Source organism: Pristiophorus japonicus, chromosome 8, assembly GCF_044704955.1.
Source record: "Pristiophorus japonicus isolate sPriJap1 chromosome 8, sPriJap1.hap1, whole genome shotgun sequence".
Taxonomy (NCBI): Eukaryota; Metazoa; Chordata; class Chondrichthyes; family Pristiophoridae; genus Pristiophorus; species Pristiophorus japonicus.
Window position 1 is genome coordinate 177,682,201 of NC_091984.1, and position 8,759 is coordinate 177,690,959.

Genomic DNA, 8,759 nt, shown 5'->3' on the forward strand with positions numbered 1-8,759 from the left:
GGGAGGGGGCGGGTACTATTTAAATTAGTTTTTTTTCCTGCTGGCAACACTGCGCGTGCGCGTTGGAGCGTGCGCGCATGCGCAGTGTGAAAAAAACATTGGCACTCGGCCATTTTAGAAAGTGCTGCAGAAAACGTGAAGATTTGTTCTTGGACCCCTGCAAAGGCTTGTATTTTAATTTTATTGATATTTCTGTGTGTGAGAGAGTGCTTTTAGCAGCACTGCTGAAGAAATCACCTGCTGAAATCAGTGAGTTCAGCTTTTCACTGCTAAACTTGCAGTACCTGTGCCTGCAAATTAAGGACTGTGTTTGGAGAAAAAAAAGTGACAATTCAACTTTGCAATGGATCAACATCTACCAAGAAAAAAGAATTTCTCACATGAGGAAGTTGAGATATTAGTGAATATAATTGAGCAGAGATGGCAGGAGCTAGATACCAGCAACAGAGGTCGCATAAAAGTGCCACCAAAAGAAATGAAGAAACGCTGGAACCAAGTTGCAGAAGATTACTGCGCATACCATGAGATCTGGAAATCAGTGTAAAAAGAAATGGCACGACCTTGGTCAAGTAGTTAGTGTAAGTAGTATTTCCCATTTTTAATTTAATCGTAATTGTAACCTAGCTATCTGTATGTCCCACCTTGCAGACTGACACACTCTAAAAAGTTATATTTTACTCTTTGCAGAAGAAATTGGCCCACAACAAAAGGAAAGCAACTCGAACAGGAGGAGGCGTGCCCAATCTGCACCCACTGACACCCTTGGAACAAAGGGTAGCTGCTATGATGAGTCGGACATGGAGTAAAGCAATTGGTACAGCACAAGCTGGGCCCGCACGCGAGGAAGAGGGTAAGTCCTGAAAATGCATCGTGGCCCTTTAAATCAACCTGCTGCCTAGCCTGCTATGTGTGAGAGTACTCATGCCACCCACCCGGCCCCCTCCCTTGCTGTTAAGAATTTGACTGTTCTGATGTATTTTGCAGAACATGATAATGATGATGATGATGAAGATGCTGCTGCTGCCAACCCTGAGGATCCTGAGGGTACAGAACAAGAACCAGTACAACCAGCTGCGGGCGATCCAGACTGGATGATGGCAGCGATGACTGAAATGTCTGCAGGGGAGAGCTTCCAATTTAATGTTTATGAGCCCCCATCAAGGGGCATCAGAGTTTCAACCTCTAGCATAGGTCTTGGTCCCACCATCCATGGTTTCGCTTCCGATGTTGCGGGTCCCAGTGGTGCTGCTGGTATAATGCAGCTTTCTACAGTCACTGCACTACCATCCCAGCCTACGCCTCCCTCTCGCATAGGTTCTGGTTCCACCTACTATGGTTTCAATTCCGACGCTTCAGGTCCCAGTGTTGCTGCTGATATCATCGAGCAGTTTACACCCACTCGTCCAACATCCCAGCCCATGGCTCGCACTCGAGTGCTGCCGTCTGCAACACAGAGCATCCCACCAATTCAGCCTGAGCCTCTCCCTCCAGTTCAGCTGTCTGGAACACAGTGCGTCCCACAGTCGCAGCCTGTGCCTCCCTGTGCAGTGGTGCCGCTCGCAACACCGAGCATCCCACCGTCCGTGCCCGCGCCTCCCAGTGTAGTGGTGCCACGAAGCTGACGCAGGCAGAGAAGGAGATTGGAGACACGCTCTCCTGAGATGCAGCGTGCAACAGATGCGGCTCAGGTTGTGGCATTGGCTATGGAGACCAATGAGCTTACCCGATCACTCATCGGTGGCGTCAATGCAGTAGGTGAAGAGTTGACGCGCCTGACGGGAGAAATAGCAGTAATGACACGGGAACTTAGGGAGGGAATGTCCGAGGGAGTGCAATCGACGGCACAGGCCATCAGGGAGGGCATGCAAATTACGGCACAGGCCATCAGGGAGGGCATGCAAATTACGGCACAGGCCATCAGGGAGGGCATGCAAGTGTCGGCACAGGCCGTCAGGGAGGGCCTGGTTGAGGTAGCTGCTGCAATAAGGGCACACAGCCCAACCAATCAAATGACACCCCCATGAGGAAGTGAACGTTCACTGAGATGTGGATGAGACATGGTTGCAGCCTTTCTTTGCTGCTTTTGTTCTTGTTCTTGATGTAGCTGTAGTAGCGTTTTTCAAATTGAAATTGTTTTGTAAGTTTTGTTACGTTACAACTTATAAGAGATCTTATGGTTTTTAAGTGATCTTATAGTGTAAATGCTCTCACAATTTTTTGTATCTTATTTAATTTTGCACCTAAAAAGTGATCCTGAAGTTTAAAAGTGTTCTTGAGAGTGTAAGATTTTTCAAATTGAAATTGTTTTGTAAGTTTTGTAACTTTACAACTTATAAGTGATCTCGGGGTTTTCAAGTGATCTTATAGTGTAAATGCTCGCACATTCTGTAAATTATTTAATTTTGCATCTAAAAAGTGATCTTGAAGTTTAAGTGATCTTAGAGTGTAACATTTTTCACATAGAAAGTGTTTTGTAACTTTTGTAACTTTACAAGTTTATAAGTGATCTTAAAGTTTTTAAGTGATCTTCAAGAGTCATATTAAAAAGTATAGTTTGATACAACAAATATTTTATTAGAGTGACGTTAACTTTTCAATAAAATATTTTTTCATTAAAACTGTTTCATGTTCCATTAACACAACTCAATGACAACTTCTCTGCGAAAACGCAGCCTTTTTACACAATCAGCCTCGCTCATGTCCAGGTACGAGCGCCTGGTTCGATATTGTCGACGTGGGTAAGGTCTCCTGCCCATCAACCTACGGGCTACGACGTTCCTGTTGCAGTGAGCTCGAATCAATTCTCTCCTATGCAGTGAATTGATGGCGAACCATTGCATAATATGTGGTGTTGACAATGCAGCACCCATTCTGCAAATATAAATATAAAACTGTCGATGTGGCTGCCTCTCCCTGTCCAAATGGCCTCAGTCCCCCTCACAACTCGAAGCCTGCTGCTGTATCTTTGGCTGCCTGCCTGCCCCTCCCTCCCCTCCCTCCCGTTCGCGGGAACATCGCTGAGCTGACTAAGGCTTCCACCTCAAGTGGAAGGCTGCTTGCTGCCTCGTTACTGCCTGCCCCTCCCCTCCCCTCCCTCCCGTTCGTGGGAACATCGCTGAGCTGACTAAGGCTTCCACCACAAGTGGAAGGCTGCTTGCTGCCTCGTTACTGCCTGCCCCTCCCCTCCCTCCCTCCCATTTGCGGGAACGTCGCTGAGCTGACTAAGGCTTCCACCTCAAGTTGAAGGCTGCTTGCTGCCTCGTTACTGCTAGCCCCTCGTCTCCCCTCCCTCCCTCCCTCCCGTTCGCGGGAACATCGCTGAGCTGACTAAGGCTTCCACCTCAAGTGGAAGGCTGCTTGCTGCCTCGTTACTGCCTGCCACTCCCCTCCCTCCCGTTCGCGGGAACATCGCTGAGCTGACTGAAGCACTTTCACACAGGTAGGAAGATGGTTTATTTAATCTTTTCTTTGCTTATAAATGTTTATTCAGGTTGGATTTATTTGTATAGTATTTGTATAAGTATAAATAAGGATTTATTGTCGAATGTAATGACTTCCCTTCCCCCCCCTCCCCCCACCTCGTTCTGGACGCCTAATTTGTAACCTGCGCCTGATTTTATAATGTGTAGAACAGGTTTATTCAGTTCTACAAAAATCTTCACTTGCTCCATTCTAAGTTAGTTTGGAGTACGTTTTCACTGTGGAAACTTTGAAATCAGGCGTCAGTGGCCGGACACGCCCCCTTTTGAAGAAAAAATTCTGTTCTAAAGTAGAACTGTTCTACCTGACTAGAACTGCAGAAAAAAAATGTGGAGAATTGCGATTTCTAAGATAGTCCGTTCTCCACCAGTTGCTCCTAAAAATCAGGCGCAAATCATGTGGAAACTTGGGCCCAAAGTGTGTACCCCTAAAACAGACATGAAAGTTACCAATTTCTCCATCAATGATTTCAATGGAAATGTAAATCGGGTTGTTTCTATAATGGCTGGTCGATCCACAATGACAGTTTTACACCCAGGCGTAAGTTGAAAATCTATCCCACTGTTGGTAAAATAACCCAAGGCTCCAATGTCCACTTCATTAAATGCGCATAGAAAAAAATTAACTGGTGGCCGCTGTCTAAAAACGGTAAGCTATTTACATAAGCAGGACATTAGAAATGTAATAAATTGTGTTCTGGATTACTGAATACAGAATGATGACCAACATCTTACCATAGGTTTTAATTTTCTCTTCTGAATTAAATGCAATCTTTGTCAAAACTTTGCCCAGCTGGCATCGCTATGTCGGACTCTGAAATTTAAAGAAAAATAATGCTAACAACATAGGAATGAAACGACCGGAGGCAGTTAGCGTATGAGAATTGTGTGGGGGTGGGATGAAACTCAACTTCGGGGGTGGGATGAAACTCAACTTCAGCGGTGAGACAAAGCAGGCGGTAATGAATAGATCATCGGTTAGAGGCAGCGGACTCGCTACTGCCCATTTTGCTTCTCTCCGAAATTGAAATTCACCCGCATCAAGTGGAAATGGAGGAACAATATGCGGAAGCTTGAGGAAGAGAATGTAGAAAAGAAAATACTACTTTGTCAAAACTGCTGTGTCATCACTCCTGGTAATCTGGATAATGCATTCTTTTATAGCAATGGAGCACTATGTTCTATGAGGATCACAAATAATTATTCTGCTACTATAGCAGCTTAATTTATAGACTGACTCATACACGTGAAAATGTGTAATTGATATAAATTCTGCGAGAAATTAGAAGTTGGTTGTTGTTGGGGCGTTTGCAAATCGACAGCTGGTTAGATTATCATGGCTCGATTAGAGAAATTAGCATAAGATACATGGCGTTCTTCCTCTTTTTTCATTTTATCTCCTTATGTGATGTCCGAAGTATAACCACCCAACGCTAGATGCCAATCATATATGTGCTTGACCACTTTCAGAAGCGTGTTGTTAGTTCATAGATAATAAATTGAAGACATTACGATTTGGCTGAACTCTCACATTTCTCTCACGACATGATGGCAGTCTCCATTCCACCTCCCTTTCTCACTGATCTCCATTCCTCCAGTCTCCCTCTCTTTCCCTGACTCCCATTCAACGACCCGCACTATTTACCGCCCGCCCGCCATCTTCCACTCTTCTCCACCTCCATCCCCCGAAACCTCAATCTCCCCCTCTCCCGATTCTCATACTCTAGCCAACCTTTCTCGCCCTGTGCATCCATGCCTCGAACACCAGTCTCCCTCTCTACCACGACCCCACATCAACAATTCCCCAAACCCCTTCCTGCCTAATTCCCAAGAACCCACATCCTCACTTCAGGAATCACGACCTCCCATCTTCTTCCCGAGGCCTGCGATTCCGGAACTCTCAAACATCCCCGCTCACAAGCCGGTTCCAACCCCCTGCAGCTTGTGTGTGGAGTGGGGTTGGGGAGACATCAAACTGGAGGCTTTGCGGCTGTAGCTGGTGACTCCACGGAGGGGCGTTGCTGTACCGGGAAATTTACAAAACACATAGACGAGCAGCAGTTCTTCGACGATCAATGCCCCATTCAACGAGACTGGCAGGCAATTCAGGAGGGCTGGCATTACACAGAATGTAAATCAAAATGTTTCAAAAATGTATCTTTATTTGCTGGCTTACAGCTACCCACTTATCCGAAGACATTTTGTTGAGAGGTCCTTCAACAAGCAGGGCCCTGATTAACATAGCTAAGGGGCCTGTCTTCTGTACTTGTTGCCGGTCAGGATGCCTATAAAATGGTCCCCACGAATTTGCAGATTGAGTGTAGGTGTGTCCCCGTGAAAAGGACGCTCAGTAACTAATTTCTGCCCCCGAAGTTTACAGCTCAGATAGAGACTGTTGTGTCTTTACACACTTCAGCAAATCAACACGAGGCACATACTTTGGAGACAAGGTCACTCTGTGACCTGTACCTTCATTCACAGGACCAAGAAGTGATGACCCTGCGTGGGACCTCCCTTTATATACCTGGATGATCAGGTGAGGAGTGTCTCCCACAATTTCACCCCCTGTGGTCAAGATGTGCATTTCTCAGGGTATACAGTGTAGAGTGTTGTTACATGAAGGTTACAGTTGTGTGAGGTTACAAACATGACAGAGACCATGTGACCTATTGATGAAGATTTTCAACATTCCACCCTGGCGTAAAACCTGAGTTGTGGATGGGCCACATAGCGTTGAAAGTGCTAGATTTTCATCTCTATTGATTCCAATGGAAATTAAAATCTGGCAGTTTTTATGTTCCGTGGCCGATACTAAATGTCAGTTTTACTGCAAATCTAACCAGTCGTGTCTCACTTATACAATGCATAACTAGCCCTACTGTCCACTCTGCCCCAGCTCTGTGTCTTACACTCTTTGAAATATTTATAATTTTTTTCTGGAAAGATACAATGGTTCCCCCCCCTCAAGTAACCCATCTGACAAGAGATTCCATACTCCCGTGGCATTCTGCATGAAGTATCAGTGTCATGGTCACCATGAAACTAACATGTTTTGGTGCAGGGGGGAGGACTTTAGATTCCCATGGCATTGGGACCAGTTCTGGAGCAGGAGGGACCTTTTCAAGGTGGATGGATTGTAACCTGACAGAGCTGGAACAATTGACTTCACGGGAAGGTTAACTAGTACTGGGGGGGGGGGGGGGGGGGTTTAAATAATTTTGAATTAAGAAACAATAGAGGAACTATTATTAGAGGGTGCATGCTATAGACCACAAAATAGCGCAAGGAGAAAATTTGCTTGCAAATTACAGAAAGATGCAAGATACAGTGATAATGGGATACTTCAATTATCCTAATATAGACTGGGATAGTAACAATGTAAAGAGTGAATGGGAATTAATTCCTGCAATGTGTAAACGAGAAATTACTCGATCAGTGTTTTTCCAGTCCAGCGAAGAAGGAAAAAGTGCAGGATCTAGTTCTGGGGAATGAAGTGGGGGAATGTTTAAGTGGGGGAGCAATTTGGGAAGAGTGATCATAGTATCAGCAGGTTTACAATAGTAATGGAACAGGACAATGAATAATCAAAAGTAAAAATACTTAACTGGAGGAGGGCTAACTTCAATGTGTTGAAAAAGTATCTGGCCCAGGTGCATTGGAATAAAAATTGGTAGGCAAAACCATAACTGAACAATGGGAGACCTTCAAAGAGGATATTGTTTGGGTATAGGATAGACACATTCCCATGATGCTGAAAGGAAGGGCATCCAAAGCTCGAGTTCCCTGGATGACTAAAGATATAGGGCTGGACTTTTCATTTTTGTACAGATCAGCCAAAAATGGGTGTTATTTCCAGCATGGGTGGTAAAAATGGGTTTTGAGATCGCTGGATTATCGCCTATTTTCTAAACCCTAACTTTCCATTTTTGAAAATGGGCATTACTGTAAGTGATCAGAAATGGGCGTTAACGTTAAATTTTTTTGACCTTCTGCCATAGTGTCGCCAACCATAGCAACGGCATAGCAACACTCATTTCCTGCATTTCAGGAGGTTCGGGGTCATCATTACATTTGCATAAAAGTAGACAGAGAGAGAGAGAGGGAGCAGAGAGGGACTGAATGCATATGTGGGTGTGGTGTGTGCTTCTTTGGCTGTTGTGGGTAGCATGAGGGAGATTCACCAGCAGCAAAATGCCTACTAAGCACAAAGAAGGTTGTTGGCACCGAGTTTTTGTGGGAAAACTAATATTTAACATGGAAGGGATGGAGGAGGCGACCCAGCACACTGAACATGCTGGCGAAAGCAGAGAGCTGGGAGAGGAACAATTGGGAGGACACAAAAGAGCAAGGAGGTTCTCGGACGAGGCAAATGCCTCCCTCATGCAGAAGATGGAGTCATGCTGGGGTCAATTGACCCAAGGAGGGCGTGGGAAGCTCACCCCAAAGGCCTACCAGAAGATATGGGCCGAGATAGCAGAGGTGATCTCGTCGGCGACCAATGAGGTGTGTTAGGGCAACCAATGCCGCAACCTTGTCGGATCCGCCAGAGTAAGTATTACATTTATTTACATGTACTTATATATTTATATAATTGGAATTGTAAGTATAATGAGTGATTAAAATCAGATGTGATGTCTTGCACTTATACCGGGAAGGTTGTGCTCAAAGCCTGCGGTCATGGTGTACATCTTTAGGTAAAGAATGATTATAATGAAAATTATCGTGATTACATCTGTCGGTTATGTGTTGTATCAGTCTCTGTGACAGCACCTAGCAATGATATCATGCAATGGTCTCATGCCATGTCGTGCTGTTGTTACCCTTTACAGAAGAAGCTTTCGAGGAATAGGGCTGAGCAGAGGCGAACTGCACTCACTGACCTTACCGATATCGAGGAATGGGTGCTGGCAGTAGTGGGGGCCCACCCATGGTTAGCCACACAAGCAGCAGCAGAGCCTGATGTGATGCCATGTAAGTAAAGTATACATCATTACATGATGTAAAGTCAATAGATGCCACACCTACTCATATCCGACCAATATTATATGATAAATAATAATGTCCTCATGAGAATCATTGCAGTGCAGAATGTGGTGCTGGTCATGAAATGTGATGTCTGTGATGATCTTGATAGCGGTGTTGCCTTTGTCGTGCATATGCTGTGTGTAACGCTGGACTCACCTTGTGACCCTAGCGCCCCTTTCTCCTCTAATAACCTCATTTATAGTTTGCAGCTCAGCCAGCAGCGTAGCCCCATGCAAGAACACCGAGCCCAGAAGG